The sequence below is a fragment of the Syngnathus floridae genome, chromosome 8 (genome assembly GCF_059516105.1).
Source record: "Syngnathus floridae isolate MCC-2025c chromosome 8, RoL_Sflo_1.0, whole genome shotgun sequence".
Lineage (NCBI taxonomy): Eukaryota > Metazoa > Chordata > Actinopteri > Syngnathiformes > Syngnathidae > Syngnathus > Syngnathus floridae.
In genome coordinates, this window is record NC_142420.1 from 4,193,605 (window position 1) to 4,221,112 (window position 27,508).

At 41.4% G+C, this 27,508-nt stretch overlaps 1 protein-coding gene and 1 long non-coding RNA gene across 5 annotated transcripts in view; one reads left to right on the forward strand and one right to left on the reverse strand.

Moving 5' to 3' along the window:
• On the forward strand, positions 1 to 27,380 carry LOC148394054 (uncharacterized). The gene is made up of 3 exons (XR_015859926.1): positions 1 to 792; positions 14,440 to 14,546; positions 23,929 to 27,380. It is a non-coding gene; the product is annotated as an uncharacterized LOC148394054 (long non-coding RNA).
• Positions 1 to 27,508, reverse strand: part of tmtc4 (transmembrane O-mannosyltransferase targeting cadherins 4) — a 66,227-nt gene that overhangs the window by 11,335 nt on the left and 27,384 nt on the right. For all 4 annotated transcript variants that reach the window (XR_015859923.1, XR_015859925.1, XR_015859922.1 and 1 more), the window contains exon 21: positions 26,563 to 26,669. The gene's annotated coding sequence lies outside the window, so the exon portion shown is untranslated. The remainder of the gene's footprint in view (positions 1 to 26,562; positions 26,670 to 27,508) is intronic.

A 27,508-nucleotide genomic window follows, 5' to 3' on the forward strand; every position in this document is an offset into this window, starting at 1 on the left:
ACATAATTCTCTTTGCTTTTTATGACAGCAATTTTTGCGTTCAAAAATATCTGTGCTGATAAAAATGGTCTCTCTGTGATGCAAATTTCCAGCTTCATGCTAAACATGTTTCACGACATACTTTACATAATAACCAGACTCAATAGTGATACCATACAACGCTGCATGGTTGTTGTTTTTTTTTGTGGCAGGCCTAGCGTGTGTTCATGTTCGATTGCCATCAGACTACAACATCTGCCATCAGATATCATCTCACCGGGGATAGTGAATGTTGCTGGAGACACATGAAGACACATGCTTCACCTCTCGCTCGGTTGAACATGGCATTGGAACGTGTATGTTACACGCAAAACACACAAAAGGGAAGCGGCGTGCGCAAAAGTGAGCGCACCCTTCACAGAGGAGTGCTGGAGTGCCCGAGGGCTGTTGCGTCTCTGATGTTCACATTGTTTAATGCATTGTCCCAGCACATGTAGGAGATGTTGCACACTTAGGCCTGTGCTCTAGCTTTGCATTATTTAGTGGGGTAGATCGACAGCAGGCTGCCGTGCAGGGGGAAGTGAAACGCCGAGAAGATCGAGTGGGGAAATGATCAAAGAAGACAGGAAGATATTTTACCTGTTGTTTTCCAACCAATGTTTATTTCTTTTTCCTTTTCATGTGATCTATGATCTCATTCTTTTCAAGCCTCCTTATGGGTCACCAGCTGTCAGACAACCGGCGCAGGGTGCCGCCTCCCCTCTTATCCTCCCTTCCCTCACTTTATCTGGCCGTTTGGGATCCGCATCCCAGGTAAGTGAACCGAAGCCACACAGATGTTGATCTCCTCCCCCTTTGACTCTGGACTTAAGTCTCTAAGGTCTTTCCGAAGTGGAAGTTAAAGCCTTTTGATTAGCTTTTTTTTTTTTTTTTTAAGAAGGGGGTTAAGGGGGATGTGTCCAGTACAGGCAGGTGAGCTGGTACTCCACCACCTCCTCCAACAATCCGGTTATCTGTGTCTATTACAGAAGGCTGGCTGAAAGCTAGGATAAATCCTCCCCTCCTTGCAGAAGTGTTTGGGGGGGCCCTATCGTTCTGGGACAGGACTTTGAGTCCTGATGAGAAAACGGGTGCAGGGAAATTGAATTAGCTTTTGTGTGTGGGTCTTTATTGATTGCTACTAGAATTAGCCTGGAGGTAACTTCTAGAAGACTAGATGTCTTAAGCCTCTCTGAGGCCTGGTCTGGTTCCACTTTGGAATGGGAACTCCAGCCGTAGAGTCAAACACAATACTCTCTCATTGTTCAGAACTAAAGTAAATATTGTGACCAGCTGTTCCAAGGCTATTTCATTTTAATTCCGCCGTGCGGTTACAGGTTACGTAGTCTAACTATGCACAGGGGTGAGCTACTCCCAGTGTTGGTGTTTTCATGGATGCACTCATCTTGTTGCAGTTAGAAAGGGGAGGTTTGCACCTTTGTGGGTGTGAACATAGTCCACTTGATTCACAGCCAGCAGTAGCTCCTCTCATTTGAGCGAGGCACGCAGCTCTTAACATGGCTGAAGCAGAAACTGATTTGCAGAAGGTCTAAAATACATTTATAAGAAACTGCAAGTAGACGAGCGGATGATGTAAAGTTGGCCAGGGCGAGCACAGATCCGGATGTGTCTGTGTGTGACCAACTACTTTTTTAAAGCTTAATTTGAAACCCCAACTTTTGCTAGAAACCCTAACGCTGTCTTCAAACCCAAATTTGCGAGCCTTGATTTTGAGCCATTAACAGATGGAACACATACGGTCCTTAGTTTAGCTAAAGGAAAACATCAATACAGCAGAAGGAGAAAGTCGGACTGTAAATGGCAGTGCCATTGTTGAGTCAAGTAGATAACAATGCGAGTGAGAAGTCTGTAAATGTGACAGCTCGTTTGGTTGCCACATGATGGATGAGGTGTGTGATGCAGACACTTCCTGTTTCTCTGAGCGCAGAGGCGTGGATGAAAGCTCCGCGGTGTTTTCAAACCGGGGGAAGAACAATAGGTCAGATGAAGAAAGAAGTTCCCCTGACCCAAGCACCCCTACCCTCCGCACATATACACACACACCCGTCCCAACCCTCCACCCTAGCCTGATCATGAAAAGAAAAAAAGAAAACAGTTTGTGTCAGAAAAGTTCCAGTACTGGTGTCACAATGGGTGGATTGGGTGGATTGGGTGGATTGGATGGATGGATGGATGGATGGATGGATGGATGGATGGATGGATGGATAGATGGATGGATGGATGGATGGATGGACGGAACGGATGGACGGATGGTCAGTGTAGTAGACTTAAGGAACTGAATGGTTTTGATTAATATTTTGATACTCGTATTTATAGTTATAGTCACAATATTATTTACAGCTCTTAACCCCAAACAACTTAAAAACCTTTACGTCAAATTTCTAAAAATTTATTTAAAAGTAGGTACTCCCAAACCAATGAATAGCTGCTGTTAATACGGAATTTACTCTCTTAGATTGAAATGCACATTTATTTCATCAAATCTTTTTCTAACAGCATATTTAGTGACAATTGGCTCATTGTTAGTATTCAGTGAAAACATTTAAAGGGCAAGAGGTCAAATGTGCCAGAGATCAGCTGGGATCTTTATGACAGCCACCTGCCCCGTCTGCTACATGTGGCTTCCCTCAGGAAAGCAGCACAGATGATTGATGATGTCCTCATTGTTTGCTTCCCTCGCGCACCGTGATACTACATGCACTTATATTATAGGGTACATTCCAAAAATCCCCCAAATTCAATGACTAATAAAATATTGTGAGAAAATCCTGTCTCATTTTACAAGTTAAAATTGATTATTTTACTAGGATAAAGATTCGTGTATAGAAGCAAACAAAATTTTCTTATTTAGAAATATTTGCAGTGGGACGATTTCAAATAAATATCAAATTCATTTTAAACTTTATATTACGTGATCCTGTTGTATGGTCAAAGCTAAATTCTTTTAAAAAATAATTTCTAGTGTCTGCTCTTCTTTGCCTGCGTAGCATTAATATATTATTTTATTTCCAGACATTTTTTCCTGATCATAGTGGAAGAATTAGTTTTTTCTCATCTTAGCTTGCACACGCTTCTGTACTATTTCCACCTGTGTATGGTTAGCTTGTCTACATATATTTTGTAGATATACTTAGTTGAACATATTTTGAGCATTTCTGTAAATTGAAAAAGTAGCATAGCAAACTGTACAATTTCAAGATTGTGCTAAATTCTGATCTTTTAAAAAAAGCAAGAATCTTTTAAAATCAGCGGTCAGGTAGGCTTACATCAACCCAAAGTATTTTTTAGAAGGCCACTATTCCGTCTCATTAATGAAAATATGCAGACTGGAGGCCAAAACAGCTTTTGTATTGATGGGAACACCGGCAGCATGTGCAGTGGCCTCTGCAAACAGATGACATGCAAATTTAGGGTGATTAGTGTCCGTTAGTTTGTGATAAATGAAATATTCCATGCACATAGAATTATTTATTTGTGTGGTCAGTGTGCACTGGACAACTGGTGTATTCATTAGCACTGATGACTAGTTGGAGGATAAATATCATCTTCTAATAAATGAAAAAGTTAGGTCAGCTAACATTAAGTAAGGATAGTGCAAGTTTTCATATTTGGAAACATGAATGTCTGTCAAGTGGCCATAATTTACTACAACCAGGCAAGGAAGGTTGAAGAATTACAGGAGTGATGATATTATTCTGTTGTCATTGACATCGCTTTAACCTAGAAACTGGAAATTAATACTTTTACTGTACCCGGGTCTATAAGAAATGTACACACACACACACACACACACATGCTCGCACAATCACACACAAGTGTAGTGTAGCATATAGAGTAGTAGGTGACACCCGTTGTGGCTGGCCAGCGCTTGACCTCCTGCAAGCACGTAGATTTATTCTAATCAGTGCGCTGCTTGTGACAGGTAAACTGCTGAACTCTGACCCCCTCCCACTCTCCAGGTGTCACCGTCCGTGGTGTTCCATGTCAGCTTTTATGGGCATTGAAAACTAAAATGTAAATTTTATGCTGCATAGAAATAGATGATGGGAGCTTGTTCCTCATCTCCTGGAATCTAATAGTGCTTTGGCGTCACACCCACCAAACGCCACCACCTGCACATTTTTTAACTGTTCCTGTACAATCATTCAAAAGCACAGATACTTGTAGATGAGTATTGTCTCCATAATGTCTACTTTGTCTTTTCAATTAAATGCACAACTAGCATGTTCAGTTAATATTTTAAGAATGCTCTTACCGCCAATCTGATTGGCCATTCTGCATTCTCGGGATGCGGCTAAGCGAATGGTCATTGGAAATCAAGGCTCTGATTGGCTGCAGCAGAATTAGTGCTGTTCGGAACAATTTCCCAGCAATGGTTTTTAAAGCCTTGGCACTCTTCATCAACGTTAATCATAATTCTTTAGCTCTAGGTGATTTGACGGCTGCTGGGCCCTGCTTGGCAAATCGCATTCGTGATGCCTCCAGACAAGCACCATTGATTTTTTTTCCCTGCCACCCCCCTCTAGGTTTGCTCAATTCATTTAAGACTGCTCAATGTGAAACATATTTATTTCTAGTATCTGGACTGTGTGAGTTTTCCCTTATTATTCCGTTTTGTGCATCTAGTGAATCCCATTTTAAGATCATTGGTGCCATTAGTTAGAATCTATACAGGAAGTGGAAAATACTTCCACAGGAAATGGTCTTTCATTATTTTATCCTTGATAAGATTTCATTTTTATAAATTGAAACGAGTTTACTATATTTTTTCTCATCATTATTCAACTTTATTATTTGAATCTATGGAGAAAGTGAAAAATTCATTCTTATAGATTGAGACGAGGTTACTAAGATTTTTTTACTAATTTTTATTCAACTTCATTGATGTAAAATAATCTTCCTGTAAAATTGGTAGTTTACCCTCATTTGTTTTGATTTTCTAACTCTGAATTATTCTCGTGAAATGATTACCTGTTCATAATATGACTTATTTCTAATCATACTTTTATTGCAATATTAATTACAATTTTAATCAAAAATATTTTACTTTTGTAAAATGATGATGATTATTATTAAACTGACTCAGTTGATTTAAGTGCTTAAGTGATGCTAATTTAATATTACGAACGTGATAGCGAGTGCATACGTGCAGGTGAGTAATCAGCAGTATTCCGGCTATGATTGAGCCACGATGTGCCATTATAGAAGCTCTGTGCAGTCTGATGGAACCTATTGATGTCTGAGTACACAGGCCCTGCTCAATTAGTCCATGACACCCACTGCTTTGGTCTCTATAGGATCCCCCCCCACCCTTCTTTGCATATGCCACACGATTTCATAGGAAGGCTTCTCCTTTTAATCTAAATGATGGGAAGAAAAACAAACGTTATACATGTCGCAAGGGGATTGAAGTGAGGTTCAGTGGTTCGGGTGAGGTTTCTTTCTCTCTTTTTTAACACACTAATCCGGGACGTCTTTGCCTGGGCATGGCCGGCATTTTGGAGTATGTCATTGATTTGGAATCAAGCGCCACACACTCTTTTGTCCTTCACTCTGTGTTCAAATCAATCGTGTCTGCCTCTGCCCGGGTAAAAGAAGAAACAAAACAATGTGTGAGTCTGCATTTGCCTTTTTCTTTTAAATTTGCGTTCCTCCTTCATCTGCACAATGTAAAGTATGTGCCGTCCTGGAAGGTTACCTTTGTACATTTGAGCAACCCTGCTTTTTTGGGGCTTTGTTTCTTCGCAGTGATTGATTTTCTGGAAGACAACACTCTCAGGTTCAAAAAGTATATCTGCAAAGACGTGTGTGTACTGTCATGGGTTTGGATTAGAAATAAGAGTGGCCTTGAACCATAACCTGTGGTACACCTGCACAGCATAAGGAATATTGTTCAACCCCATAAAAGGTAGGTAGGTAGGTAGGTAGGCAGGGAGGTAGGTAGGTAGGTAGGTAGGTAGGTAGGTAGGTAGGTAGGTAGGTAGGTAGGTAGGTAGGTAGGTAGGTAGGTAGGTAGGTAGGTAGGTAGGTAGGTAGGTAGGGAGTGAGCGAGCGAGTGAGCGAGCGAGCGAATGAGTGAGTGATTTACAACTTTACTGTCTTGAATTATTTTATGTATGACTTTATTCACACGTCTGAGATGTTTTTTATTCTTGCATTCTTGCATGTTTTCTTCTTGATTCTTTAAAATTCAGTTTTTACATTCATATTTTGACATTTTGGGTGAAAATGAACTAAATTTATTTGTGTAATCAAATTAATTTTATGCAATTTTGTATTTTTATTTCCATAGTACAATTTTGTTCTTGTAAAACATTTTTTATTTACATATAAAGATATAATCCTTGTAATTGTATTTTCAAGTTTCCTATCTGTACCACTTTGATTTCATTTAAGTAAAATTATGGGCAGGGTCAAAATTTCATTTTAAGCCTTCTAATAGTTACTTTTTTCCTCTTTGACAACCTCGTTCTTATAATATTGTGACTTTATTCTTATCATATTTATTTATTTATTTATTTGTTTGTTTTCATCTCATTTTACCAAAAAGTCACTACCGTATACGTATGAATGTTTTTTTCACTTTAGGAGAGCTCATCGCTGACGCTTACATTGTACCATTTATCCTCTTCCTGGATAAGTGCCATACAAGTGTCCTCAGCAACACTTGACTCCTCTTTGTATGCTTTGCTCCATTTTCCACTTGCACAATCGAGTTGAGTTGCTGTTGGGGCTGCAACAACACATCCACGACAAACCACACTTAATTGTAAAACGGCGCTTTTATTCCTACGTGCAAAGAAAAGACGACAATCGCCAAGAGGGGGAAAGTGAGGGCAGTTATCCGGGCAGGTGGATGGATGGTGGACAAATGGCGAGGGCATCTCATGTGTGGCGGCCCCCCCACCGTGCCTGCTTGAATAGAGCTTGCGCAGATGTCAGAGAAGAGGTCTCTGAGCCTCAAAGTGCACCTATCTGCCTGTGTCCTGACAATAGGGTGTCTGTCCCCTGTTGGCAAGCGGGTAAATATTGTTTATTGGGGTTGGTGCTACATGTTGCACCTTGGAGACTTAAATGAAAATCCATACTGGTGTGGCTATGTAGCAAATGCTAGCCTAAAAAAAGGTTGAGGCTCCAGTAATACCATAACCTAATGTTATTGGGTTTTTTTTCATTATCAGGCTATGATTTAATTCCTTTACATTTTTTGAGTTAACATTTTGACTCTTTTTTTTCTTGTAGTATAATGGCTTCATTGTTACAAAAACTCAGCCTTTTTTCTATTGAGCAGTCAGGACATGTCCAGCACTTTCCTGCTTATAGTTTCATTTTATGTTCCATGGTCACCATCAAATTCCTCCTACTTGGCTTTTCTCGTACCAATCAATATGCAAGACTAAACAAATAAAAAACTCAAAGAAGCACAAAAACACTAAAATCTCACTGAACTGAAATCTTAACGTACATTGTGGAGTTCCACAACATTTGCTACTGTATTGACCAAGGTTTCTTTTTTCACAGTAACGATATATTTTATACGATGACAAAAGAAAACACAAATTTGGGTCTGCATAGTTCTTTCTCTGTAATATGGCTGATGATACATCTGATTTATTTAGAAGAAACTGCATAGCATTGACATTACCAGAACATCTATTCATCCAAACATAATGGGTTGATTTAACGGACTGTTTATTTGTCAAAGAATATAAATTGCAACAAAAGTGTAGGTATTTTAGGTATTACAGAATATGGCAAATGTTCAAAGTCCTTCAAAATGTGGATTTGAAGAAGAAATGCAAGCAATAAAACTCCCAAATAAACCAGAATGTTCCTAATCAGAATCCAGAAAACCCATTTTTGGAAGCTCTTTGCTGCCTTCGTCGACCAAGCAGAACCGCTATCACTCGGTAATGAGTCCCCGAGCTTTTGGTAAACACACTCCCACACACAAACACGCACACTGGAGTTTCAGACGGGTCGATAAGCAACGATCAAATGTCTTAAAACCTTCGAAAACGCGCCCGGAATCAAGCTGCTTTGGGATTTTCGTCACCATTGTAAATGTGATTCTATTTTTTATTTTATTTTTTTACCAGTCGTGTCATGGGAGGGAAAAGCAAGCGTATGATTAGGCCTTGGTGTGTTTCGGTGGGGCGCACATACAAACTTTCTAGGCACTGTTATTGGTGCATTCTCATTTGGGGATGGCATGGAGGGAGGCCTTCGCTACAGAGGACAATAGCAGTGGAAATGGATATTGATTACAAAGGCAAGGTGCAAGCTTGGCGGCGTGCCGGCAATGTGCGGCATTACCATGGCCAACGCTCTCACCGGGAGGCTCTCGGTCCTTTCTGTCTAAACTCTATGATTGGGGATGCCATCTTTGTGTGTATATTCAGTAACATGAGGTAAAACCTTGAAAAAAATGTCCCCATATGATTTAAAGCAGCAATGTGCGGTAATTTTAACTTAAAATAACAGCTTTAATATCACATGGTTTTACTGTCTTGTGATGATGAAAATATGTGCTCTGTTGTTTCCATGGCGACCCAAATCCCCTATTTTAGCATTATATTTTGGGGATCAGCCAGGACAACTTGTTAGCATTCGTGGTAGCAGTGCTGAAGCAAATGTGTCTACAAAAATCAGATATATTGTAGTTGCCAGGGGCATTAGCTTATGCACAACTGCAGAGAGGACCAGTTATAATATAAGTAAACATTTTTGGGGCAGGGTTTTAGTTTTACAAATGTAATTTTATATTATGGCCCTTTTACATCATTCTGAGGTCACATACTCAATTGAGTATGCATTGCCTATTATGTGTAAGGGATAATGAATGGACGGAAATTTAGTAGCCGAGGAAACCTTCTTTAAACAAATATATTTTTATAATAAAATGGTATATATTTTTTTTCATATATTGGACCAACGTGTTAACTCAACTGCAGAGGCTACCAGGTTAGGGGTAAGGTTGGAGACCTTTATTGTGGAAATGCAAATATAAATCAGTATTTCTTCACAAACTAGTCAGGGGATTTTATTTCTTATGTTTTATTTATATTATATGTTTCGCTTTTTGTCTAATATGTTGAAATTTCTGGCAGATGTAAACACCAGCTTTACAGATGCTATGTCTGATCTGTAGGCACTGTTTGCTGTGATAAAGTTATATAACACAAAACCTGGTGATCGTATTGAAGATAGCCAGCTATTGACACCAATGTCTATCCAAGTAATAAACGGCAAGGAGGGCAGTGTTTCATGTTAGAAACCATTAAGCGAGGAAATTGTGGTAAAGTAAATTTCACACCACAACTATGGGGGGGGGGGGGGACAATGGAGCAAAATTGTTGCTTAGAAACTCCAATTCATGTTATCCGTGTTCATCAGAATGAAGAACCTCTGTCATCTTCTTTGTCAAACAATGAATTTGTGTCCAATTCATGATATTTAGTAGCCGTTTGTCCATGAATAATTCATACATGCTAAATCAAAAAAATAATGCTTGTCCCCTGCAAGTGACATTTGATGTTGCATCTAAGGCCTGAGAGTGTAGCGTTTGCCAGAATCCCATCAGATGAACCTTTCTAAAAATGGCGCTGATGGGCGCCCTCAAAGGCTGTCCTTAAACGAGAAGACCCCTGCTATGTATTTTATTTGGCGCCACAGTTCATCTCAACATGTTTGATTGCTGGACCCTTATCTAAATGTATATTTCATTAATGTGTTAGAGCGGCATCACATTTATCCCTCACTTCTTTTTTCCTCCCAGGGTTATTGATTTTGATGTGTGGGAACACGAAGAGCAGTTATTTTCCAAATTATAAGTATCATTAAAATGACTTCACCCCTACACCCCCTCCACCACAGACCCCGTCCTCCTCCTTACTCTGCCCTGCCGTTGTTTTAAGTGCACCATCTGTCTAAACATCTCTCAGGGTTCTTTCCCCTCTATTTTTTCTGATCATTTCCTCGCCTTATTCATGAACCCTAGGAGTCCAGCTTTGTAGTAGTGTTCAATTCGGAGCAGCTTTACCCCACACTGAATGCAGCTCTATCCCCCCCAAAAAACCCCACCTCCTTCCTGACCCGCTCAGAAATGACCCAAGATCTTTGCCCAGACCGTCTCCACTCCACCCATCGGACCCCCTCGGCCTTCCCCTGCCTCGCCTCTTTATTGCAAATTTGTATGCTGGCGGCGAACCGGCGGCTACAAAGCACCACGCATTGTTCTTGATCATTCCTTGGCCCCCCTGTGAAGCCGGTTATGAGGAAAGATCCCTTAATGATCACCACTATTAACGGTGTTTTATGTGCAAAATCTCACTTTCTCTCCAAACGCTACCACGGTGACGAGACCTTGGTAATGGGCTTGTTTGGTTATCAGTGACGAGTCATGGGGGTTGAATTTGATGGTTGGTCTAAAAATGGCACACAAGTGGATCTTAAGGTACATTTTAATATGATCTAGTCAAATCTGTAGTTTCAAAGTACTTAAGGGAATCGATGCCTGGAACACAATGTTAAATCCAAACTGCTTCCTGAAAGGCCTTTGGGTTCTGGAATTTAGGTTTGTGCACCTCCAGGTCATGTTTCAATGAAGTTTCTTAGAAGGTGCTGTTTGGCTGAATCTCCTTTCTTTTCAGACCAGAAATTGCTAAAATGTTATTGCTTAGCACTGTGATGTAAGGATAAGGATTTTTTAATTATTTGATCAATATAGCCCTAGACAACTGAGCAATTTGACAATAGATTCAAAAGGATGTCAAAGTAACACTTGACAGACCTAAGAACGTCCACAGGAACAGGAAGAGTTCCTCATGGGCCAGCTTTTTAACCAGCTAGGTTAGTAAACAGTTCTTGTGTGTCTGTGTTTCCCATTGCAGTCCAATTTCACAAACATAAATCCAATAAAATGAGCCTGACGGTTATCCACTCGCAACCCTTCTGCTTCAGTCCGCAGATGTTATTTTCCAGTCTCGCAAGGTGGTGACCATTTTCTTGTCCTTCATGTATGAAGCACATAAAGTCTCCTAACTACTGCACGAGTGTGTCAGAGTGGATGAGATTATCCCTGATGTGTTGTCCCACTGCCAGTATTGTGTCTGCATCGCGTCTACCCAAGCCCCCGCATATCCCGTCCTGTCCCAGACTCATCTCTGTCTGTGGGAGGACAAGTTATCGTGCCAGCCTGGCGGCAAGCCAGCGTGGATGAGTCTGGCTGCCAAGCCTGGATTACTCTGAGATGTTAATCACTGGAGAACATATTACAAGCATATTCTCATACTTTGCAAACTGGTGCCAAGGTATTGGGACTCGTGAGTGGTTTTTGTGCCACCAGTAACCTCTTTAATGCCACATACTAGCTGGTCTCCAGTGATAGTCATTTACGTGACCTCAATTTGGTAAAGAAGCCAGTGCTAAGCAGCCACAAGTTCCTGCTTGTTTTGTTTGTCACATACACATGGTGGACGTGAGTGGGAGCTCCCAGAATGATCATATTTCAGATTTTCTGTCTTTTACTACCCAACGAACCAAAGCAATATAGTAGAATTATACGTAATCAGGTCGGCTCAATTGTGACTAAGTTGATTTGGTTGAGATGCGTGTAGGTGACAATGAGGCCTATAATCAGTTCACTTCAGGAGGATGTATATCTTCGGGCTCCCGTGGTGAAACTGATTTATTAGAAGTGCAATTTGAACATAGCTTTGTCCTACGACGGAAAAACCAGCATATGAGGTTTGACGTTTCATGTTCAGCAGCTAGAGGCAGAACATGGTGGCAGAGGTGGGAAAAAATAGTGAAAGTAATCGCAAAACATGATTTATGAGTCAGCGTCATTGCCAGGGAACATGGACGTAATGCCTCAACTATCTCCACCAACCTTAAGCATAAGGAGGCCTTCAAAGCAGTTCAACAATTTAAAAACATTACCGTGTTACCAAACTTCATTCACTGCATTCATCTATCTCCAAGGTAAAGTTCTTATAAAGCAACATTTTACTATTTTGGTGCTGGAACGAATACATTTGTTTTACATGTATTCTTATAAGAACAATTTTTCAACATATGAACGACTTCATTTTGTATCTTGAGGTATTTTTGTACTCGAAAATTGGCTTAACTTGCTTAAGCACTTTGAAAGCATAACCATTACCCTACGCTGAACCTAGCTACTAACCTTAAACCGAACCCAAACACAAAAATCCATCTCTTACCCAGCCTTAAACCAAATCCTAACCTCACCCTAAATTTCATTCACAACCTTTGAGCCAATGCACCCTTGAGAAAAAACAATCTCACAGCACCCCCCCCCAAAAAATCACAAAAGCATAAACACTTGTCTGAATTTCCTCGCAAGTAGAGTATGAAAGCTGACCTTCTTAAACTGAACCAAAAAGTACACTAGAAGAAAGCCATGTCTTATACGGTTTTAAAAACGGCAATCGGGATACTTAACTAACCTAACTCAAATCCTTAACCTAACTATAATCCCCAACCCAAATTCCCACCATAAGACAAACTCCTCAGACATTTCTTTTTCTTATTTCAAATCAAATATTATTAGTTATAATATTTTTTCTCTTGTTCCATCCACTGGTGGGATCTCAAAAATGAAAGGGGACATGTGGTGCCTTACGACCTCCTTCGTGTTAAATATGCTCATAAACATTCCTCAAATACCAATGGTCTGTCTGTCTTCTCACTTCTTTGTCTTCATTTATTCATTTTGTTAGTGTGTGTGTGTGTGTGTTTGTAACCCCCCAAAACAATAGAAAGTGCCTCACAGCCTTAATGAACCCATCAATCAGTAACTCTCAATGACAGCTGTCAACTTTCTAATTAAGAGAATCAGAATTAATCAAGCCGCCACTCAAAGTGATTTCAAGGCGGAGCAGGTATCACACACACACACACGCACGCACATAATTAAAGCACGGTGATGCTAGACTATGACATCATCTCATCAGGAAATCTATTTAAATAAAAAGAGAAACGCATCGGTGTAATACTTTGTTCATCCCAGGTCAGAACAATGACCTTTGTGCAGCAACTCTTGCCATTATTCTTTCCCTCGTCAGCAAAATGATGTGCGGAAAATTCACATTTCTCTTGGTCTAAAACCGTTTGACATTTAAACAATTTTTTTGACCTAACCTTTACGAAGCAGACTGCGCCTCTTTTGGTATTTGTGCTTGGCTACATTTTAAAACAGATTGGACATTGTATGAATTAACTTACTACACTCACATGTCTGAATGCACTTTTGTGGGGAAGAAAAAAAGACTTTTGTGCGTTTGCTCTTCAATGTTACGCCCTCCCCCCGCTGACCTTTGAATGTAAAGTGCTTGTTTGAAGGTGCCATGTTGCATCAGCTGCTGGGACCCGACTCCAGTGTTGCCAGACAATTCCGACAAGTGGGGAGAAGCTTTCCAAGGGACCTCTTGAGATCTTTGACCTTTTAATGAAGCTTTTATTACTGACAAGTGCGTTCACTTTGTGGAACTTATTTTCCCTTTTGGACTTAACCCTCGTTGAACCCTCAAGTTCCTGCCTCGCTCTTCTTCCCCCCACTTGATTTATTCCTCTGGCTCTTCTGTCTGCTTCTTTTCCCTCCTTCCAGTAAGAGAAATGTAAAGATGATGGCTAATACGACTACTGTCTGCGTATTAGGGGAAAACTTGACGATACAGTAGAACCTCGTTAAGCTGACCTCCAATTAAATGTAACGTTAAAGTGACCTTTGAAAATCATCAGTCATCCTGTAAGTGAAAAAATGTGCAACGACTGTTCTCTGCTCACCCAACTTTGTTTTAACTGTTTTGCAAATACTTCAATAGTGGTTAACTTATTTGTACATTGATATTCATAAATATTAAAATACGAGTTACAACATTGCCTGTATGAACCGGTTGTTTCTTTGTGAGTGCTGGAATAAATCACGTTTACCCCAGTGCTTGCCGACCAACGCGTTGCCAACATTGTAATTTCAAGTTAATTGAGCATAAAAGAGCAATAAAAACACACATTCCACTACTGACTACGCTTGACACAAAGACCTTTCTTATGAGGGCACAGTGAGTGTGTGTTTGTGTAAGCGATATTCATTGTAAATTCTTATTTGGCCATCAGAGGCCCCTTTAGCAGACAAGCTGTTTATGAGTGTGTCTTTATTTACTGAGTTGCATCACACACTTCTATACGCAGGCTTAAAACTGTCACAGCAGATCAATGGGGAGCCCAAAATGGACATTATCCTCTTGGATCAAACTGATTGAACTAACATTAACCAATTGACCAAAATTCATTCATTCAAATGTTCCCATCGGAAATAATGGGAAAACTGTGGCCATCATTTTTTCCACTGAAGCACATTTTCATCTATTTCAGGGCACCTCCCTTTTGTCCTGAAGCACACTCTGCTGTCAACAGAACTTGACGTCAAACCCCCCTTGGGCTCGCATGGTGAACGTCACATGACCATTCTCAGAAAACAGGTAAGCCATGACGTTCGCGATGCCTGAGGGCACGTTTATGTCGATTTCAGTTGACAGCAGAGGGTAGTAGAAGGTCAAAATATCAGATCCCTGAGATGGATTAAAAATGGGTGGGTTAATCATCTTGATTTACACTTCTCGGATAAGTCTCACATTAATCAAGCATAACATTTAATCACTAAAACTACTTGCTGTTCAAAGAATTCAAGTCATTCAAGTAATTCAGAGTAAAAAACAAAAACACTGCTGTTCATGGTAGTTGCTGATTGAGTTCTGGTGTATATTCCAGTATGGGATGCATACGTATGCTTTCATGGAAAAAAATAGACCAAATAAATAAATATTATGTAGTATATTAAAGTATATATCATACATTTCGGACTATAAGCCACGACCTTTTTCGCAAACTTTGAACCCGGAATTACGAGTTTTAGCTGGTGCGGCTTATAGTCTGGTGCGGTTTATAGTCCGAAAATTACGGTATTACAGTCAACAAATTGTTCTCTATGATTCACAGGGTTTGATGCAAGGTGTTGTCATATACTGAACATGCATAAAACACAATGACATCCGCCACACATATCCATAGAGCTCAGAATCTGTCTACCTGCCCCTCAATCAAATTCACCAAAATCTCATGACACCACCAACGCCACAATTTAGACCTGCTCCCAGCTCCAAATTGCCAGGTACGCCGAGGCGTTGAAAAGAAAACGCTCTCAATCTGCCGGAATGCCCAGCATGGTTCCCAAGCACGCTAAACTGGCCTTGCACAGACATGAAAAGGAAGATGTCAGTCAATTCTATTTTTGAATGCAGGATATGTCATGGAGCTCTTCTACTAGATACCTTTATTACCTGTTGGATGCCTTCATCGCGTGTTTTATTACAGTAGCCTTGTGAATTTGTGGCGAGTTTTCCCTCCGTTAACTAATTCCGAAGTGCACTTCATTATTCAGCTGCCCTTAATTGAGACACCAATGCAAATCCCCTTCATTAATTGTGACATGGACAATTTCTCCGGGGGTCTCCGCTGGGACGCCATTATCTTCAGAGCCCAGCGAGCAGGTTGCGAGGTGTCATCAGATATTCAAATGGCGTTGCTTGTTTTAATTGCAGTAAATGTAGCATGTCCGGACAGCTCGGCGGAGGACATTCGGGCCTTGAGCCTGTCGTTTTCTTCCCGTCCTCCGAGTGTGAGAATTATTGGGGTGCGAGTTAAGGTAGGAGTCAATTCAAGGTGTGTGTGGTAGCGCGTCCCCCACTCCCGTCTTTTGGCAGCTGCTTAGTGTGATCCCGTAGCGGCTCCTGAGGGAACGTATCGTTGGACTCTTGTCTTTTATGGCGGCAGCGGTAAACATGACAGGCTGTTTGGAGACCATCTGTTTCCAATGGCTGCCACATGGTAACAGGGAGCTCAACCTGGGATGTGCTGGGTGTCTGTCTCCGAGGTAACGGCGCCGACATGACAGCCTAAAGAGACGAGGAAAAGAACGAGCTGTTGCGATGTGATGAACCTGGCACCCGCACGTGCTGCCTGGCGTCAAACAGCACCCCGGAGAAGCCGCTGGTGGACATTCGTCACCGCAAATACAGTCATGTACTACAGTTTATTCCTCAGTATGATTAGGAATAAACAGGCCAGAATCCAACAAGACTCCAAAAGTGCTTGAAGACAACAACACGGGTTCCACAACTTCAATTTTGGAACACCTTAAAGCGCAGGCACCCACACATTTACTTCCAAGGGCACGAAAATCACCAAGACCACTTGGACATTCTTTCCATTTAACATCTTTAAGACGCAATAACCAATATTTTAGTTCGGATGATAATTTGCAAATTTCTGATTGGCTCGCCATATAATTAAAATCCTCATTAGGGTATGCAGGTGTCCCTAATGTTGTGACCAGACTCCAGAAGAAGGATTATCAGATTTTAATACTGTAATGCTAAAAAATTGCTGTCCATGTCATTGCAGTAAATGTATGCAGATGCATTCAGAGAAAGGGGACAGCAAGCATATCTGCAGAGGATTAAGTAAAGGTATCGCTCGTTCGGTACATTTATGACCTTCCCTTTGCTCAACGATACTCATGTATGCCTTCTTCACAATGTCCTAACAATCCATAATGTATCCATTCTTTTAAATTTGACAAAAACGTCACTCAATAATATTCTTCCGTCAACACCTCCTTCAGCTAAGAGGAAAAAAGAATTTTCCATGCACTTTCCTCCTTTTATTTGGTCCTTTTATTCTAGCCAGGATTTCCCCAAATGCCCCTTTGACACTGTGTTTATCTGTTGGCACTCTCATGGCCCAGACATTTAGTTTACCATTATGACCCCCCCCACACCCCCAACTCTCCACGTCTAGTTATCGTACCCCTCTACTCGGCAGCCATTATAGTGCCGCCTCTACCGTCCACCACTCATTATTACTCAGTACATTTACATTGAATAGGTCATTGGAAGCCAACTAAGTGGAACTAATGCGGCACAGAAGAGTGGCGGGTTCGAGTTCAGTGTTATATAAACCGTCTGCTCGCTAATAAGCCATCTTTGAATGCCTTTAACAAGCAGGGACAAATCTGTACTTCTACACTCATTAGAGTACAGCATTTTAGATAAATAGAGGGTATTATTCACCACTTTCTTTGTTTAATTCTTTCTTTTTTAGATACAGTTGATCTGTCGCCCTGCATACAACATCAAGCTCGTAATTATGCACATGCAGAAGGCAAAGCCATATGGTAGATGTCTTCCGGAAAATGAGAAGAGTTGGAAATAGGCGGATGGGTCGCTCTCTGAATATGACTATAGCATAACAAAGCTTGTTAAATCTCCCCACCTTTTTTCTTGTGTGAGTAGCACAGAGTAGTAGTCACTAAGTCACCACACACACACACATTCTCCTTCATTGTTATTGTTTCTTATCGCATCTCCATCAGGAAGCTGCATTCTTTCGTTGTTTCCCACTCTACTATTTTGATTTGAAAAATTGAAGAGCCCAGCCCGTCATTTCATAAAGGCCCTGTGTGAATGGAGCATGACACAATAAGGAAAAGGAGACTTCCCAATGTCTGTCAGGTGGTCATTTTGCTGACAAATGCAAGAAAAAAGGGGCAGAAGAAGAGAGGGAGCGACTCGTCCATGTGAATCCACCTCGACTGGATTTAGCTCGTATGAAGTGGGATGGATCAAATATTGAGCAAGCCAAAGAAGAGCATCAGCACATGAAAGGGGGATGCGCAGGGAGAGATTAAAGGCAGCCTTGAAGAAATGGGTGAAGGAGACCAAACTGCGGCGTTTGTAGCAATCGCCGGACGAGCCAGTCGATAGCTGACTCGACTCGGTTGCTACCTGAGCTCCTTTTTGTTACCAGATCACACGTGATAACCTTGAAGAGAAAAAGCTGTCGAAAGCGTGACATCAAATTTGGATAGCTATGATGTCAGGACCCCAACATCAAAAGTTCAAACTACGATTCCACCAGCGGAGAATAAACAAAGTGGCGTGGTCTCCCAAACCCCTGCCGCTTCTGGCCTGCTCCCCCCTGCCCTTTCCTTGCCCAGCTTGTGCGCCCGCATGTCTTTCTGAGCTTGGCGAGCTTTGAAAAGTCAGCCTTGTGTGTGTACATGACTCATAAATATGTATTTGGCCTATGCAGTATAGTCCCAGCGCTCTCTGCTTTGACTTGCTTGGACATACCTTCTGCTCCTCTCACATGCCAGTCCTTCATACTGTAAGTTACCAAACAACTTTCTACGGAATATTCATAAAAAGATGTTACAAAGCTTTATTAACATTAGCGGGAGGAAAATATTTAAAATATATAAGTGCCAATTCCATATAATCTCGCACAAAACTATTTCACAATGTAATTTTTATTGCATTTTGTAAGTTAGCCACTGTATTAAACTCGTCATTAATTTTCAAGATTTCATCATGATTAAGAGACACTGCGCTTGGATTAGACGCCATCTTTGTTTACGCAGACTCACAGGAGAACTTGCACAATTAGACTTGTGTGGGCTGAACAACAAAAAAGTCACCATGAAGGCTCATGGCCAAGTATAAAACTTTCAATATCTGCCCCGCAGGGATTGACCACTGCATTGTGCCAGCCAAGCGGCATACACCAAACCTGCCATAACCTTGACAGGAGCCAACCTTAATTATAACCCTTTTATTTGTAGCCCTGTCTCCCGCTGTATTAATAATAGTCGGACTCGATAGGCCTGTTGCCATTCTTCAATGCAAATTTTTAAGAGAAAATTGATGAAAACATCAAAGAAAAAAATGGCACAATGCGCCTCACAATATATAATAGAGTTGAGCCTTTGCAAAACAGAGTTAATGAGCTTAACGGGAGATGGAAACCTTTGTTGAGTAAGTTCAGGCATGCTGTGTTGAAGGTGAAGATAAGTTCGGGAAGAGTTAAATTGAGGTCAAGTGAAACAACAATGAGCAGGAAGTGGAAATTACAAAGATTGCACACATTTACTTGGAACCTCTAATGCTGAATCGGTCTTAGTTAAACCAGCATCAAGTGTTTATCTCAAAATGTTAGGATTTTTTTTTTTTTTTTTTACAACTTACTTTTGATTTATTCCAAAATATATGAGTATATACACGAGAAGTTACCGGTATTTGAAGTCTATGTCGTAATTTCTCACCATATCCCATTTCTGTCTAGAGGCACAAAAATGACTGTCTCGGAGGGTAATCCAGGGAGTATTTACGCTTTGGAATAATTCAGCACCACATGATCCCCATAAGCCATAACTCGGGACCTACAGTATGTACTGTAGTTTCTCCAGGCCACGGCCTGTGCGGCGCCTGTGGAAGCCTGTCCACCCTGCGCCCTGGCTGTCAGCATTGCCGGCAGGCTGCGTTGACAAGGGGAGGCCACTAGGGCTGTCTGTCACTGGGGTTATTCTCAGGGTGGAGACGGTTCAGCTGATTCGTGCAACGTGTGTGTACGGCTGCGCTGGAGTGCGAGCATTTGGCAGGGAGCTAGCAGAGGTTAGCCTCGCCAGATGACAGAGAAACATGGGGTTAGCAATGTCGACATAGCTAAACACACATCCATGGCCAGATGAAGGACAATTAATTAGGGCCTCGGCAGCACATCTGGGAATAAATAACCTGAGTCAAATAGGCACTTTGTTCTTGTGTACTTCCAAACTTTTAAATCCCGCCTCTTTTTCATTCATCAAAATAATAATAAAATGAGTGTATGAGTAATCAATAAAAAAATCCTGTTAAAATGTAATGCAGAATATTTTGCCAGCTTTCCTACTAAATTGGTGTGAAATCAGAAAACTATTTATTTAAAAAATAGTTGAAATGCAAACCAAATTCATGCATTGAAAAGTCCAACTGAAAATAATATTGAATATTCTTGACAGATTTCCTATTGTTTTTCTTGTATCATTCACTAAACTGTTGTGGAATTCAAAAAAAGTGACTGCATTAATAAAAATATCCAGTTGAAATTCAATATAGAATATTATAGAATTATTATTATTATTAAAGATTCACTGAATTGCTATGAGAGTACAAAATTCATGTATAAACAAATCTATTCAAAACATTTTCTGGACAATTTCCAATTAAAAATGACAACTACTACATCGCTCAGAGACTCAAAAAAGTGTCTGATTCAACAACAACAAAATATCCAGTTAAAATGTTATACACAACATCCTTTGTAAGATTTCATACAATTACGTTATGTTTGTTATTCTTGTGAGAATGCAAAAGGTTATTAGCCACCTAATGAACTCTGGACCTCATTAGATGAGAAACTCTACATTATATGAGATCTTCTGATGCAGCCTGATGTCAATAACTCATATTGCCGTGGCGGCGCAGAGCCTCAAACACCCTGCAGTCAATAAAGTAATGTTCCTTCTCAGATTACTCCTCTGAAGCGTCTCCTTGTCTTTTACGACTTTTGTACACTTGCACATTTTTTGCACCTACTTGAAGTATAACCATATGGAGCCACTGAATATGTATTGTGTGTGTGCGTGTGTGTGTAAGAGGCTTTGAACTCCATCACAAGGTTCCAGCGACACGTCGCCATCCTGATGCTGACTTGACTTTGGGGCAGCTCAGGCGCCAGGACGGCCCCGTCGGCCCCCTAAACAAACAGGCTCGGTTTACAAAGACAAAAAAGGAATGACACTGGACTCTCTGGCAAGTCGTCAGAATTTTTCTTTTCATAAATCTGCCTCTGTTCCCACATGGGGATATTCATAGCATCTTGGATGTAATATATTCCACTCATCTGAGAAGAAGCATTCACATTTTTACAACTTTTAAAGTCTTTCTTGTTCGTCTGCACACACACACACACACACACTTACACTTTGACTGCACAAGAAGCTTCTACAGTTAATTGATAATGAAGGTTGACATTACATTGGAAACTCCCTTTGGAAACTTTTTTAGTAACTCTTTCACTTTTTAGGACACCTATCATCTTAAGGCTTCTGAATCGACAAATCTTGTTTGTCGATTAATGGAATCCTGACACAGAAGTTGAGGATTTGGAGGTGCTGCAAAATTCAATATGTAAAACAGTGACCACCCATTTGTATGAATCCTAATTGAAAAAAAAGTGATTATTTTTGCTACAATTTTAAACACATCGAACACATTCAAACATCAAAACACACTGACGTAACAAAACACAGTTTTTAAAGGGAAAGTCAAGTCAGAAATATTCTTACAATAATAATTTTCTCTTATTCCACTCGTCTAAACATGGTATTCTGATTAATGATGCATTTGTGAAATATGAATTAAGCATCAAATCCACCCATTTTTCTCCATCCATGGGGGGTTGCTGTCGATTTAAGATGACATCACAGTGCCTTTTGGTCTTCATAATAAATTGTAGCAGTGAAAACTACTCTCAAGTAAACAGCATGAAACTTCCCCTAAAAAGCACGGCTTGCATGATGAGGCTAGCACAATCCTCAACTCTTCTTCTGCTCTTCCTTTAATTGCATCCTGATATTGCAAATGAGTAGACAGGGGGCTCGAACACTTAACATTCCGTTAATTTGACCCAAGGCGCCAGAACGGCATCACATGTGTCGCCAAAGCATTTAGCCTATGCTAAGGATTAATGGCGGGCCATCTAAAACAATTTGAGAGCCAATCAGTCGGAGCGACGAGGGTGAATCTAATATGATAATTTATCTGCATCAACGCCTGGCGGGAGGGGGTGGGGTATGTAAATTGCGCGACCCTTACCTTAAGCGAATGGATGCACACAGCTGGACACACCGCCTCCATTAGGCAACTTTAAGGGGACTTAGGAGTTTTGCTTCTCCTTGGAATGATGGCAAACCCCCTCCTTATGTTCCAATTTCCATAAAGTTACCACCTCCCATGACATGACAGCAAGGCGCAAATAAGTGCCGATGTTGCCATCACACGGAGAGGGTGTAACGTCGGTCGAAGGCCCCGCCTCCTCATCTCACGGGAGCATTTTAGCCGCTGCGTTGCATCGTTCATGCAGCTCCGACAATCGTCTCGTAATTGATTCGTTTAATTAGCCGAAGATGGAACTAAGCCCGCGTCCTGCCATCTCGTATCCAAGGGGGAGCTCCTCGCTGCATGGCCGAGCCACTTAGCCTAGCCCAGTCAGACTCCCATTAAAGTGTAATTATATGTAAATGAAAGCTGAATCAAATGCCCCCCATTTTTTTTCTATACAAATCAACCAATGAAACAAACTCCATTGTTTCTCTCTTCACATTATTATATTATAATGGGTGGCACTGGTTAGCACGTCCGCCTCAGTGTATGGAAGTTGCGGCTTCAATCCCACCTCCGGCCCTCCCTGTGTGGAGTTTGCAAGTTCTCCCCGTGCCTGGGTTTTCCCCGGGCTCCCCGATTTTCGAAAACATGCTTGGTAGGCCGAGTGAGCACTCTAAATTGCCCATAGGTCTGAGGGCGTGTGCAACTGGTTGTTCGTCTTTGTGTGCCCTGCAATTGGCTGGCAACCAGTTCAGGGTGTCCCCTGATGACTTATAAATAATATTAATCTTATATATATTATATACATTTCGATTATTTCGTAAGGAAAAATCAACCAGGGTCCTGGAATCCTGGAACATTCACTGTATTTGTAATGGAGAGATTGTCGTTCACATTATTGACATGCTTTGTATCACTTTGTGAGAGTGCTTTTTTTCCCAAATTGGGGGTGTGGGAAAAGGAGGGAAGTCGGGTCTGTGAAGGGGGCTGTGCAAGAGTTTCTATTTAAACCAAAGCCGCCTCCCTTCCATCCAAATCCCCGCCATCCCTTCACAACTTTTGTTGTTTACTTCATAAGACCCCCTCCCCGAACACCCCCCTCTTGTCTTGCTATGAAGTTGGCGCTAAGAGCTGAGCAGTGATTACAACTTCCTTCAGAGTGAATGGTGCAGATGTGGGCCTTAGCCTCTGTGCAGCACAACAATGGCCTCAAAGGAGCCTGCACACAATGAGGGTTTCTCCTTAGCCAGAGACGCGCCTCTATAGTGGCGTGCAGCGCAGGGATGCGAAGCAGGTGCCACACTGAGGGCCCGCGACGGACCCCGGGGCCCTTTCAAGTCTGACCTGTATATCCCCCCTGCCTCTGAGCTTGGCTGAATAGCTTCAGTGTGTACATGTGTGTGGATCACTTCTTTGGTCAATATGGGCATTAGTGAGCTGAGGTGTCACTTAGCTGCGGATTAGCTGGGCTCGCTCTTCATCGTGGATTTGCTCACATTGACGCGCCGCCGAGGGACTGATGCTCGCTAGCGTCGCTCGCTCTGATCTTTCTCGGCTTGGTGGAAGATTGAGGAAGTTACAAAGTCCCTCAGCCCCTTTCATCACCCCCTGTCATCTCACTCCCTCAACTCTCTCTTATCCTACATTTAATCATATTCACTTACTCTGCTAATACTACTGATTCATTCCATCATTTTGGAGCTCATTTGTTTTAACAAACCCAGGGATAAAAACAAGAAACAACTCTGTAATCTTTTCTAGATAGATCCATGGATGGGTGGATTAATAGAGAGCTGGTTGGACAGATGAAAGGATGGATCGGTGAATAAATTCATGGGTTAGTCAGTCCAGCCATCTTAAATTTTATCTATCAAAAAAATCAATGAATGGATGGATTTGATGGGCATTGGGATGGCAAGATAACTAAACGGTTGAATAGATGGATGAAATGGGGGATAAATGATGGTGAGCTGTATTTAATCAGCATTCTTTACAAAAGTGCACATCTGACTTTATTTAATGGTGACAGCGTCCTGCCATGTGTTTACCTTCAAGTTCTTGTGTGTCGCAATTTTATTTTAATTTTTTTCTATTTTTGCAGAACGGCGGGTACCAAATGAGGAAGTCACCTGGCGTCTCCCCGCCAAGGTCTGTCAAGAGTTAACATGTAATGAATAAATTAATATCTAATGACAAGGGGGGCGCTATTAGAATGGCCCCGCGCTCGGGGGAGGCTGCAGAGGATGATGGCGTTTTAAAGCGGATGCTGGGATACTGACAACAAAAACAATGGAAAGCGCTGCTAAATGCTTTTGTGGCTCCCAATGTGCAGCACAAGTGCTGTTATTTAAACTTTCATCACTTTATCTTCATTTTTATTGCCCTTAAACTACTTTTCATAAGCTTGTCGTACAATATGGCGTCCTCAGAAACAACAATGCGCCTGGCAGATTTACCTTGGCTGTATGCTTTGTCATTGAGAGATTTAATGCATCGCAGACACACGTGCAAGACGAGTCCTGCTGGGCCTCGGCTAATATTGAGACCCCCTCGCGAGAGTACATTATCTCAAAGCCTTCCTATTATTCCGGAACGCTCTTTGGTTCCTAATGCGCCTATCTCATACAACCTACAACCGTCATTAGAAAAGCCCACTAACAATCTATCATGCTCATCACTGGTCATAAATTGTTTACATCCTTTCAGCCAATTTTCTGTATTGTAAAAATGATAATGTTGATGACTCATCAGATAAATGTTGTCTGATGCTCAGGGACTTTGGGAGTAGCAAATTTAGAAACAGGATTAGACTAAAACCCCCGACCACTTGGAGAATAATTTATTTCCCTTTAATACATGAAATAATGGTGCTCGAAATGAATAATAGAAAAATTGAATGAAATTTGCTCATAAAGTGTTCTCGTACTGTAGAGTTGATTAATTGACCGAAATGGAGTCTTGAAAATTCTTCGTGATAGGATTTTGAAATTTTGACAAACCGTCACCCTAATTGCAATGTTTCTTGCACGACTACATTGTCATGAGAACAGACGTGTGTTCCAAGTGCCCTCCACCACTCAACTGCATTTGACACAAACGTTTGGCAGCCCTCTCTGACTTACAGTTCAGTACGTGTGGGTCGCTAACGGGCCAATCACGGCTGCCAACAGAAGCGCTGGAAGCCAGCGGAGCCATTAAAGAGCCCGGCCCCAGCTAGAAAAACAAGCCCTATCCACCTGAGACCACAGAGGGACAGGATGCGGGCTACTTATAGCCAAGCAAAAGCCAGCCACAAGAATAGCAGGAAAAAACGGTTCACTATGGGAGCCTGGAGAAGCCTTTTGAAGTGCGCCACCATCCAAACTATTCTGATATGCACTGGAGCAGCATCTTTGAAGGCAGGTTATCCTCCGCGGCCGCCTTGTGTCCTGTTGTGAACCAATTGTTTCCTCTTTCACTTTGTCGCTATTTTCCTGTAGAAACTGACACGGCTTTATTGTTCTCCTGGGCCACACTGCTCAGGAGGGGAGGGCGTGTCTTAGGAGAACCCCTCACACTTCTCCTGATGATGGACGTGGACCAGTGACACACATGGGTGGATGACCCGCTGCTCACCGCAAGTTATTTCCTCCATCCTCAAGGTCGCAACCCCGCCACCTTACCCAAAAATGGCCCATTAGGGTAGTTCATCAATGAGCGGTGGCAGCTATGTCATTGTGTAAACAGCAATAACGAGGGTGAGGCTGACATATTTTGTTGTTTTTGCTGAGCGGTGATGATGGTTGTGCCATAACTTTTCGTAATTTATGGCGTTGTCCCAGTGGGGGTAAATGCACCTGCCACCATGTGCGAAAAAAAATAACAATGGCATCACGATACACCATGGGCCTTGGGAAGATGTGGTAAAACACATTTATTTCTACATCATGCCTAAGATGGTTGAATGGTTATTAAATACAAAATTGCCACTGTATAAGGGTGAGAAATTTTTGAAAATTCCAAAAATTTGTCTCACACAGTCGGGAAGAGATTTTTAAACCAATATAAAATTGGGTGCTAGTAAACAATGAAGACTTGCCTCAAAATTAATAAAATATTTATGAAGAAAACTAAATGTGCTTGAATATTAACTATTTGAAGGTGAATTTTATTTTATAGTATGAAAATGTATCTTGAAAAATATACTTTTTTGTGTTTAAAAGTTTTAATGTAATTATTGCGGTCAGGTGACACTTGAAAACAGCAATACAAATTTCCATCATTTTACTTTAGTAAAAAAGGGCAATGATTTTTCTTGAAAATTTGTTTGGTCTTAAAGTGATTGAAATTTGCATAAAGTTCTCAAACATGTTTGGAAACCGACTTACCGTTATCAAAGATGTGAGCAGGAAGAAAAACATTGCAATTTATCAGAAACACCCCAAAATCAATATTGCAAAATGTAAAGAAATCCACATGAGTAAAACTGAACCAATTGAGTTCTATATATAACCACGTGACTGACTTTGAAATGCTATATTCTTAAATGTATTAAATTTACCGAAGCTGCAAAATTATTTAAACTTATGACTCTTATTGTCCCAACAAACATTTCATTTTTAATCTATTCATAATTAACTAGTTTTCTTTGTCTTGTTCATGCGAACAAATTTGGCCTATGAAGACGTTTCACTACAGGCTAAGTAGTCCCCAGACGTGGACCCAAACACGTGTTCGTGAAGTGGACATGTCACACCTGTGATTAGTTAATGTCCTCCAGTCGTCTTTGTCCAATTTTTGGAGTGCATCTGTTCCCTGCCCGTTTTAAGTGTCACTGTATCCGCCTTGATCTGCTCTGAGCTTCTGCAACACACAAGTTAAGTACAGGTTAGTCTGCAACTCTAGTCCAGCCTCTCCTCATGTTCCCCCTCATCTCCCCTCCCTTCCTTTTGAAACATCTCATCCAGGATGGACTCTGGTGGTCCCCTTGGTTTGCTCTGCCCCTCATTCGACAGTCGCAAGCGCACATGGTCCTTTGTTAGGAAGTCCGAGTTCTGCAGCCGTTGACGGCATTAGAAGACAAGATGTAATTAGGTGGTAACCTGGTGGTCTCATCTGTGGCCAGAGTGCACTTCGACTTTCCATCTAAGGCCCACCTGCACCTTTGTTAGGTACCCACACTTCCCTTTGGAGGTCATAGACCCTTCTCCCTTTAATGGCCTTCAACTTTGTCTGGGTTTCCTCTCAACTGCCCTTAACAACAGGTCACCCCCCAAAACAAAAACCCTCACCCCAATCACCCATTAATTACAACTTGTGCTGATTACTGGGATGAAAGAGGGAAAGTGGCAGATACCTTGTGGTGGGTCCATACAGGACACCATTGAATGTTTATTTAGCAACGCCAGTTAGACTTATGCTATTGTTTTCTGCTGACCCCCATGATCCCCATTTCCTGAAATGAATCAGTGCAAGGCTGCATTGAGGGGGTCTATTTCCATCTCTGAGTGATAACGAGTGACATTTATTCACTGAGCATGATTGAAGAGCAGTCAAAAGTAATAATCACCCCTGTTCAATTCACCCGACATACGTATACAAAGGAGTTAATGTTTCGTCAACAAATTTCAACAAAATATGAACTGTTAAAAAAATTAACATTAACATCAGCCATTTTGGAAATGTCATCATAATTAGGTGTT